Here is an 11,463-nt window from a genome sequence, read left to right as displayed (position 1 = left end):
ACCATTGACTTTAACAATAAAAGATGTGTTTTTACTTGATTGCAAGCATGTTTGTTTTAATGATATTTCTAATTAGCAAATACCCTAAAACATATTGTAATCCCGCAGTATCATTTTATAAACAATTGATGCACCATATACCCCAAGACTTTTTTGGCAGTGTTGTGATAATGAGATGTTAAAACATGCTTTTTAATTCACATTGAGTAATGACTTGAACATCATCATGGTTAATAAATGACCCAAAAACAAGAACATGACTTGAGATCAGTCATTTAGGTCCTGTCTGTTTTGATTGGTTGGACTAAAGTAGTGCTGTGAATGTGAAAAAGAATTGCTATTTCATTAAACCTAAATGAGTGCATGGGCTCAGGTGTAAGTAATCTTCAGCCGTCCCTGTTTTGGACAAAAACCCAAGGCCTGTCTGAAAACATGGCTATTTTTAGCTATTTGGAGGTGTTCCAGTTAGTCAGTTCCATCCTTTTTTATTTTAAACCAGGCAGGGGTTATGGACAACCCTTTACATGAAGGTCCTTAATAGTAGATGGATGTCAAAATAGGAAATATAAAGTTCATGTGAGGACTCAGACACTTTTAGTTTAAAACTCTCGGGCGAGAACTGTATCAACACATGAACACGAAAGTCAGATGATTAAAAAAGTGTAAAGATTTCGTTTTCATTCCCCATGACTATATTTTTGAATATTTTTTGTTTTTAGGTAAGTCTAATTTATTTCCAGCTTAAGTTTGAGGGCATTTAGCATCAAAAGAAAAGCAGGACATTTGATGTTGGGCAGACGGAGGGCTTGGCTTTCTAATGCACAATGATTTATCAACAGCGCTCTGTTTCAGCCCTTCTTCATACATAATGCATCACACAAGAGTCCCAACACTTTACAAGATCTCTTTGCTTCTCATTCTAAGTATAGTTAGATAATACACGCTTGGCAAAGTCTCATCCACATACAGTAGTTTATTCATTAGGGAGGTAAAAACATAATCACATTGTAATACTCATTAAAGAGCTTTGAATGTCTATACACTATATGTGATGCACATTCTGGTGGCTACTTGGAGTTTTATGAAGAACTAATCATCACATTTTCCCCTTTGGCTTAATGCTGTATGAGGTTTTTGTTTCTCATTACAGCTTGGCCTGTTTTGTAAATTGTATTACAATGGCAGAACTATATGCATGTTTATAAAAACACCGTTTTTCAGCCCAGAGCCCAATACTGGAGTTGCTGGACTCCATTACATGACTTTATGAATCCAAAGAGAACAGTAAGAAATCCAAACATTGATTTTGAAATACTAATCACATTTTAAATATTACTGAAACAGGACAGTTTAGATGTTTATTATCTTTTAAAACTTGTTTGTGTTTTATTTTAAAATGATATTCAGGCTGTTAAATGTGTGTCAGTAAATGCTGATACTTTCCCAGGACAGGGATTAGACTAATCCCAGCCTAAAATAAATGTAAGAGCTGTCCAAACAACTAGTGCCCTTTGTTTCGCCTCAAAATGCACGCCAGAAATTTTTTAGTAAAGCATGTTTGTTAAAACTAGTTATATTTCCGGATTAAACTAAGGTCTAGTCCTGGCTCAAGCTAATCCCCTTCTGGGAAACCACCCCTATAAATGCTTTATAAGTAATATTAGAGATGGGGCAAATTAATATAAGAAAATTCAAGATTCCTCTTTGAAGTAACATTGAGTTTGTCACCTTTAAATGTGCATGGATGATTTTATTTATTATGCATGAGTATATGCATATCATGAGTATATGTAAGAAATGCATGTTTTCACCAAGGACTCGAGGCTTTCTGTACAGAAGAGATTTTAGGAAAAAACTTGCAGTGAAACTATTAAGACAGTTTGTAAACCGAGACTGCGGCTTACGCTCAGCCAATTCCGTTAATATTTTCATATAAACTTGGTGTGTAATCCTTTAAGCCTGTAAAACTCTTGATTCACCACCCTCTGTCAACACAATGCAGACTACGCTGGAAATTTATATTCAATGCTCGCTGCGTGACTGAAGATTTTATATCAAAGAGAAACTCGACTTTGATGTGTTTGTGCGGCTGGAGATCTAACAGCGAAACGCGTCAAACCAGTGCAGTTGTGCAGTCAAAAACATTATGAGCAGGTTGTGATTGTGGCTGATGTTTGGGATGGGATCCGTGTCGTCATGTGATGATGGGATTCCCTTAGGTGACCACAACCAGACCAGATATCTTTTTAGAACACATCATACATTGTGTGAGCTTCACAGCAGACTTATTCCACAATATGAGGAAATGCAATGCAGATTTTTTTTGTTAAAGGGAGAGGAACTAGTGGACCATTTACAGCGCTAGCGGTCCATGTGAAATTGATGCGTTGTTACATTTTTTGTAAAGGTGCTTATCTATGCATAGGCTACACAGTACACCTGACGTAGAAGTTTAAATTTGACTTAAGGCCTCATTTATGAACATAAGTTAACATGTACTAACATTTATCATCTTTATTAATGTTACTTACTATTGTTCATTTGTTGTGCCATGTTTGTTTGTTTGTTTTTATTTGACAATAAAAGTTAAAACAGATACAATCAAGCCCAAAAGACCTGTTCATACACATCTTAAAATAAACTGTGGAGGATAAAAATACACAAAAAAGCCTCAGGCTTATTTCCATTGTGGTCCTCATATATTCAAGAATGGACAAACAGTTCATAGTGGGAATGAAATCAACACCAGCACATCAACATTTGATATAATATTCTATTTAAAAACCTAATTAAATAGCCATTCCTTAACCTCTCTTTTAAAAAGACCTTGTTCCTTAATTTGTTTTAAACAGTCAGGCAATTCATTCCAAGCAGCTGCGCTAGAATACAAAAAAGAATTTTTCCCACTTAAACTTTTAAACCAACACAAATATATATTATTTATCCTAGCCCTTGTAGAAAAACCATGAACATCTCTTACAAACACATAGTAATCATACAAGTATTTTGGAACATTTCTCTGTAATATTTTGTGTACCATCTTCAATTTAAGAAAAGTAACCCTTTTTTCCACCTTTAAAAACCCTAGTTCCTTAAAATGACTATTAGTCAGATGTCTTTGTGGATGAAGCCTCAGAATAACTCTACACAACTTATTTTGAGCCGTCTGTAATTTACTCTTAACTCGTTTCGTGGAGCCACTATACCAAAAAGTTGCCGCATAATCAAAATATGATTGTACTAATGCCCCAGCTAACATTTTTAAAGTTTGTTTATCTAAGTAAACAGCCTGTCTTGCTAAAAATTTTATTCTATTACATACTTTAGAATGTGCTAAAACAGCCATACTATAATGTTGTTTGTACTTAAAAATACAAGTAATCATTACTTAATTTTTTTTATTTTGGATCCATAACTTAACACTCTAAGTTCGTTTAATTTATTAATGTACAAAAACCCTAAAGTAAAAAAAAATGTTAGTGCAATAAACTTACAATTATCAGTACAGAAGTCACAAGAAATACCCATAAGCCTTTGCACACGAAAATGTTTTGATTACACAGGTTTTTTTTGTATTGTTCAGTAAAAATATCAAAGAATTCTTAAATTAAGATGTATTTTCTTGATAAGCAAAATGACCTAGGAAAATAAGTTTAGTTTTTAAATAAAAATATAACCTTTAAGTAAATTATTGCTTAAAACAAGCAAAAAATCTGCCAATGGAATAAAAAAAAATTCCGTATAAATTGCAGCTGGGTTGCCGGTAACCCACCATAGATTTAAATCCATGCTCCCTACCGGCAACATTTTGTTCAAAGTTAAATGAACATTAAACATTTACAAGTCTTTGTCTTTACAGAGCAAAACCAAAAAACAGCATCAAGCAAAACATTCTGGGAAACAAAATCTGAAGCAAAAAACAGAAAAAGGTTGTTGATGATTTCTGGTTCCCAGAATGCTTTGCACGAGGCTGTTATTGTATAGTTTCACTCTGTAAAGACAAAGACCTGTTCATATTCAAAATGTATTTAACCCCGAACAAACTATTGCCAGCAAACAACACAAATGTAAATCTACGGTAAATTACCGGCAACCCAGCTGCAATAATATTGTAATTTCTACGGATTTTTTTTTACAGTGCAATTTTCTTGAAATAAGTATTTTTCAAGAAAAGCTTTTTTCATAAACACTTAATATAACTCAAGATTTTTTTCTTATTTCATTGGCAGATTTTTTTGCTTGTTTTAAACATAAATTTGCTTAAATTTAGTTTTTTTTACTTAATTTCCTAGTTCATTTTGCTCATGCACGGAAAAAAGTGCACAGTCTTGAAAAATATATACAGTCCCGCAAAATTACAGAGATGCCGATTCACACTGAACTAATATTACCACAGGACCTTGGTGTTTGGGGACATATGGTAGGCCATTTTCGGGGGAATTTTTACTTTACAAATTATGGACAAGGCAAATTTGCTCATACAACCTCCGCAATTATTACAAATCACTAAAGGTCATCATACTCATCCTGTGTGAATGGGGCTTTTGTAGTATTATTGATACTGTCTGGTGATCAGTGTTTACTTTGGTATACATGGACCCTGTTCAACTTTATTTTTCTCCAATAAAATGAAGATCTGTGTGAAATAATGAAGAAACAAAGTTGGTCATAAATGTCTCATTTCATTTTGTTATGAAATGTAAATGACAATTTAAGTTTAGTCTTTATGAACATCAAGTGAGCTTAATTGTTTAAGTAACACTGTACAAACTTCACGTTTGGTGACCTTAACTATTTAGGTTCAGTCTACATGACCACCAAGTTCAGTGAAGTTTTCGGGAGACCCATTACTCAATTGATTAAGGGAATGAGTTTTCTCAATCAAATGAGTTTAGTCACTTTATTATAGTTGTCAGTGTACTTACACTGTAAAAAATCCGTAGAAATTACAGGGTTACTTGGAGCTGGTTGCCGGTAACTTACCGTAGATTTAAATTTATGTTATTTACTGTTTGTTCAAAGTTAAATACATTTTAAATATTTACAAGTCTTTATCTGTACAGAATAAAACTATACAATAACAGCCTCATGCAAAGCATTCTGGGAACCAGAAATCATCATCAACCTTTTTCTGTTTTTTTCTTCAGATTTTGTTTCCCAGAATGCTTTGCTTGATGCTGTTATTTTAGTTTTACTCTGTAAAGACAAAGACTTGTAAATGTTTATTGTTCATTTAACTTTGAACAAACTTTTGCCATAACAAACTCTTTAATAACATAAATTTAAATCTACGGTATGTTACCGGCAAGCAGCTGCAAGTAACACTGTCATTTCTACGGAATTTTTTTACAGTGAAAAAAGAAGAAGGAAATGATACTAAAGTTTAATATTAACTTCACTTTTTGCCCCACTGAGAGGAAATGACAGTATTCATTAACACTGAGGTGAGATCTGCTCATAGCCTGAGGAGAAAACTCAAAATAATGCTTTTAAACTCATTAACTCGTGCTTTATTTTCAAGAGTCATTCCAGTTTATCTAATGCCTGCATGATGTTCACTTTCATCAGATCTTCACGCCGTTGGTTGTTTTTATTGATATTTTTACATTAATTATTTTAATCAGCAGTCCAATCCCACCTGTCATAAAATACCTGAATATAAGACAATTCACAACAAATTAAACATCATTGATTCACTCTCATGAACTGAATGGGTGGTCATATTGAAACAACATGAGTGTGTGTAAAGTTTTTGGACGAACACAACACATGCATTATCTTTCACGTGCTCATATAAAACAAGTTAAACACAAAAGAGTTGGCCACTACAGTATTTTCCAGTGAGTTTGCTTTAATCTGTTTCTCTTTTCCTCTTTCACAGCAGGTTATCTGTGTCTAAATCCTGCGGTGATGTTCAACATGAATAGAGTCGATTGGGAACCAGATATGGATCAACTTCAGGACCTCACATACAGTATATGATGATACCTTAAACCATAAAAATGTTTATCTTAAAATCCAGTAGGTTTCTGTTGTTGTACTGTTGTTGGTCGTAACGGGTGAAACTTTTTTGTTTTGTTTTTGTTCAGACTACAAAAAAAAGAGATTTACTTTGACAAAACTTATTTTTGTTGCCTATCTGAACAAAGTCATGCAGTGTGAAGATGAATTTCTTATCTTCCAGCACTGATGTTGTGTTTGTCTTCACTGATAACAAGATATGTGTTGTGTAGTTAACTGCAGTCTCTTTGATATACAGCAGTGAATGTGTAAGATATATTAACAGTGACGTGTCTGTTTATCTCAAACAGTCCTGTGGGTTATGAAAGAAATCAAACCATGTCTTCAAAGCTGTAGTACATTACAAACATTTAGCTTGAAACCCTTATAAACAACCAACACATTCTGTTCTGTTGTGTGTGTGAGATGTTTTATAGCAGCGAGGATTAAAACATGCAAGAATCCCATGAATGTGTAAAGTTAAAGAGAAAAATAATGAACATGAAAACATAACAAGTGAAACACATATACGGCATTAAAGCTTTGAAGCCTTCTGTAAAAACGTTTATGAATTTTTTTGAATGATTTCTACTCTTGATGTGCGTATGGATTGATGTGTTGTTTTATTGGCAAACTGTAGATCAGACATGAAAGAGTCAAACATAAGACAACTTAATCTTTCATAAGAAAAAAAAATTAGATTTCTTGAAAGTTTCTTGCTTTAAGAGGCAATGTTGAGAGCGAAACTGCAATGTGTTACAAATCACATCACGTACCTTACATACTGTATTGTATATATAAATACAGTACTAGCGTTGTAGTCAAGACCACCTAAACCGAAACCAAGTCATGACCAAGACCAAGACAGGCTGAGATCGAGACAAGACCAAGACTAGTGCAAGTCACTGCATTAAAACACTTAAAATAAAATGTGGAATATGCAAATGATTAGGCACTTCTTGTCTGTGTGTGTGAGTGTGTGTGAGTGTGTGTGTGTGTGTGTGTGTGTGTGTGTGTGTGTGTGTGTGTGTGCCATCAGAGAAGTTGATAAAATAATCAAAGGCATTGCAGATATGTGGGAATGTGCAAATAAAAGCGACATAACAATTTAATCTGAACTGTCTTTCCATGGTTTGCCATCCACTTAACACAATGCAGGTGTTTTTAGTAATAAAATTAGAAAATTGTCATTGGGAGAAACTTAAACAATGCTTAAACAATGCCAACATAATATGCCAAACCTGAATAAACAGCATAAAATTAATCATAAAAAATAAATTTGCGATGTGCCATCAGTTGTGGTCTTGACCGGTCTTGAAATAAAATTCTGAGTCCTCTTTGTCTGACCCGAGACGAGACCAAGACCTTTAAAAAGTGGTCTTGAGACATGCAAGACAACTAGACAACACTAGTATATACATTAGTAAACATTTGAGGTGGATAAAAAACTTTCGTAATAGTTGTCTTAAAATGTTTATATATGTATATGTATGTATATATGTATAACGCAAAAATCACTTTTATTTTGAATGCGATTAATCGCAATTATACCACGGGTCTGTTGAATGCTGCATTCTGATTGGCTGAGAAATTTTCTATGGGTGTTGATTATTTTTCTGTAAACCGCACACCTAATTTTTCAAATGTCTTAAAAATAGGCACCAGAGCTATGTTTGTGGTAACCGTGGTATAAGCGGAATAATTGACTCCGGTCCTTTGAATTATTTGAAAATAATGCACACCTGCGGTGTAACGGCACTCCGCTTTGCGTCGTGCCGCATTACCACCTTGGTGTGCATTATTTTCTTATAATTCAATGGACCGTCGTCAATTATTCCTTACTTAATCATTTCCAAGCACAAATTTAAATCAATCAAAATCGACTTGAAATAACAAATCCAAAGTTGAACATGGTTTTCCTGCCTTCTCTAAAATCACTTTCTACCCAAGCTTTATACTTTTGATACTGTGAAGGTTATTCATGTTAATGTTTAACAAAATAATAGATGAATGATGATGATGATCTGTAGGATGACCTTGATCATCAACTTTCATCGTTCCTATGAATAAAAACAGAACCTTATTAAGTACTTTACATTACAAAAGTGAAATTGGTTGCAAATACTGTAGTACATCGATTATGAAAGAAATATGTTAGATCAGCAGATTCACTGCAGTGTTTTCTGCTGATTTTATCAAAGTGTCCGCATGTGTGCCAGCAAAGCTTCTTAGTTATCCGTGCGCTGTCAGAAAGTGTCAAGATACAGAGCGAAGATGTTCCTGTTTGTCAGGACTGACTGAACTTTTGCCTCTGTCACATTTAATCCCAGCAGGCTCTGGGGCTTTAAGACAGCAGCACAGGGATGGCAGGAGTTTGCAGTTTAGTGTTTAATGATCGCTGAACCTCAAGCACCTGAGAGGATCTTCTTTTTCCTCCAACTCAAGGTCATTCACCTGTCAGGACCAACCGTACCATAAACACGGACCCATATCCGATTACTTGAAGGTTTAAGCAGGTCCTTTCTCTTCAAAACTCACAGTTTGTGACTCTTCAAGATTTTTTGATGTCTTATTTATCAAAGCAGCAGGGATTTTTTTTTGTTGTATTATACAAGAGCTTGCGGTTTTCTGATTTAAATCACTTCATGCTGTTAAAATCAAAGCTATAATGTCTTCATCACATTTATTAAGAATAATAATTTTCTCTTTCTGTAACCTTTGATTCTGCTCAACAATACTGACTTGACAGCGAAATACATATTAAAAAAATCAGAAATATGTGTGTTAATATCCTATGAATAGAAAGTGTATTATTGTATAATTTTAGACTTTCTCATATATGACAAAAAGCCACAACATACTACATGAATTTTTTTTTAAATAATGAAGCCATTTGTAAAAAATTAAATACCACAATATTCCAAAAAATGTGCGTTTTCAATTTCATTGTGACTTTAACAAATAATTTGTGTTTTTTTAGACAATCCTTTAACACCAAGTAACACCAAGCATCTTTTACTATTACCCTACATGTGTCACGGTTCAATCTATCACGATCCTGGATCCTTGTTCATGATTTTTCTGATCTGGTGTCAGGATTGTGACAACATGGTCCCCAGCCGAATTAAAACCCATGTTAAATGTTGACCTGACATGATGTCAAACCTTAAGTGGTATTTAATATAGTCTGGCTCTTCTTACTTTCTAGTTTTTAACTCTTTCCCCGCCATTGACGAGTTAACATGTCAATTAAAGGGGCCATAGCACAAGACTTTAATAAATCTTTGGTGTCCCCAGAGCACATATGTGAAGTTTTAGCTCAAAATACCATATGAATAATTTATTATAGCATGTTCAAATTGACACTTTGTAGGTGTGTGCAAAAATGTGCCGTTTTGGGTGTGTCATTCAACATGCAAATGAGCTGATGAAATTCAAACACTGATCCCAATGATGGTGGTTTGTTGAAATTAAAACTCAATTGTGCTTTTCTCTGCACTAAATGTCAGTGCTGTGGTTGGATAGTGCAGATTAAGGGGCGGTATTATTATAATAAGAGCTCCTTATGACATCATAAGGAGAGCCAAATTTCAACAACCTATTTTTCGAGAATGGTTTACCAAAACTATACTGGGTTGATCCTTTTCAGATTTTCTAGGTTGATAGAAGCACTGGAGACCCAATTATAGCACTTAAACATTGGAAAAGTCTGATTTTCATGCCATGGCCCCTTTAAGAGAAAACACTTCCCTGCCAATGACGAGTTTTTGCAGCAATCCGTATTTCCACTATTATCCACTAGATGGCACTCTTACCCAACTTATAAAACCCGGAAGCAACCCTTTAGACCAAACAGTTAAACTCTGTGTATGTTTTGATAATCGTTCTGAATCTGATCTCTATCAATAATCCTTCACAAAAATGCAATTATCTAAGCTTTTTGTTCAACATTTGGTATCTTTAAAGAAACCTACCCATATTTAAGAGGTGATAAAAAGAAATCAAATGAAGGTAGGATGAAAAGTTTTTTTTAAAGCTCACATAACACACGCTGTTTTTGCATTTCTGATGTTAATCTGGAGTACCTATAGAGTAGTATGACATCCTTTATATCTCCGAAGGGTCTTAAAGATTAGCTTTACTGAATCTTTCCGATAACATATGAAAAAATGTAGAAGGAGGAGCTACTAGCGCAGGAGGAGCGAGTACGAGTCATGCAACACTATACAACACTGTTTAACTTATGATTCCCTACATGTTCCTGTCATTTATTTAATATGCATGCGTCTATTTCCAACATAAGACAGAAGTCTTACTTACCACATGCAACTCGTGATCCAGTTGGGACTTTTCAATGAAATCCAGCGTAAAACAAACACACAAGCAAAGCATTAAACTTTTGTAAAAATCAACATTTTTTAAAAACGGTGGTGGGGAAAGAGTTAATGGAGGAGTGATGCAGCTAAAAAACCTTTTCTCATATTCAAATTAGTCTGTTTATTGTGCTATTCAATTGCTAGACAATTATGTGCTCAGATGCATATTATTTATATTAAGCTTTGATTTGCACGTCCCATCAGTTAAGAATCAGTTTATATACGATAATGAGTCTGCTTACTGTTTTGCTAAACATTATTATCTCTTGTATTTTTGCTTATTTAAAGACCCAATGCTCTTTAATTAAAGGTAATGATATTGTCTCTGACTCTAATGGATGATGATGGATACGATGCCCTGACAGGTGATGAACTGCATGTCACATATAATTTCCAACAACATCCATAATTGCAAGACGCTCACTGATGCTGAGATGATGTCGCATGCTGTCTAAATTGCTCGAGGTCACTGCCTCAGAATTTTCTCTTGATGATCAACATAATAGGACGCAATTTCCAAGAAAATATGTGAGATTGGACTGGCTTTTATTTTCACCTCAGAGAATCCAAAAATGAGACTCTCGACTTTGCAACAACAGACTTTTTTCCCCTCTTTCCTCCAAGCAACAAAATCCTCAATCAAATTGGTGGTTTTACATCAACAGACCCCCGCTGACGGTGTAAATGACAGTGCTCAGAAAAGCCGAGGTCCATCCCGTCTCTGCTGGAATAGAGAGGAAGCTCTGAAAGTACTTGTGATAAAAATCTGCCTGAGACATGACACCGCTGGATGAGATGACAAATTTCATCTACAAGAAAAAAATGGAGAATATATTTCACAAATTTTAACCTTAAAGACTGCACACAAGAGCTCATGTGTCCTATAAGCCAGTGGTTCTCAAACTGGGGTCCGGGGGCCCCATGGGGGCCGCGAGATGGTGCCAGGGGGCCCCAGTTTTATGACATTTTGTAAAATACATTAATTTGTCATGAATTATGTGTAATTAAACCAAAAAATAAGCCTACTAACCAACAACACTATTTTAATTAAACAAAACATATTAAATTATACAGTTACATTTTAGAA

This window comes from Misgurnus anguillicaudatus, chromosome 7 (assembly GCF_027580225.2).
Source record: "Misgurnus anguillicaudatus chromosome 7, ASM2758022v2, whole genome shotgun sequence".
Classification (NCBI taxonomy): Eukaryota; Metazoa; Chordata; class Actinopteri; order Cypriniformes; family Cobitidae; genus Misgurnus; species Misgurnus anguillicaudatus.
This window is presented reverse-complemented; position numbering follows the sequence as displayed.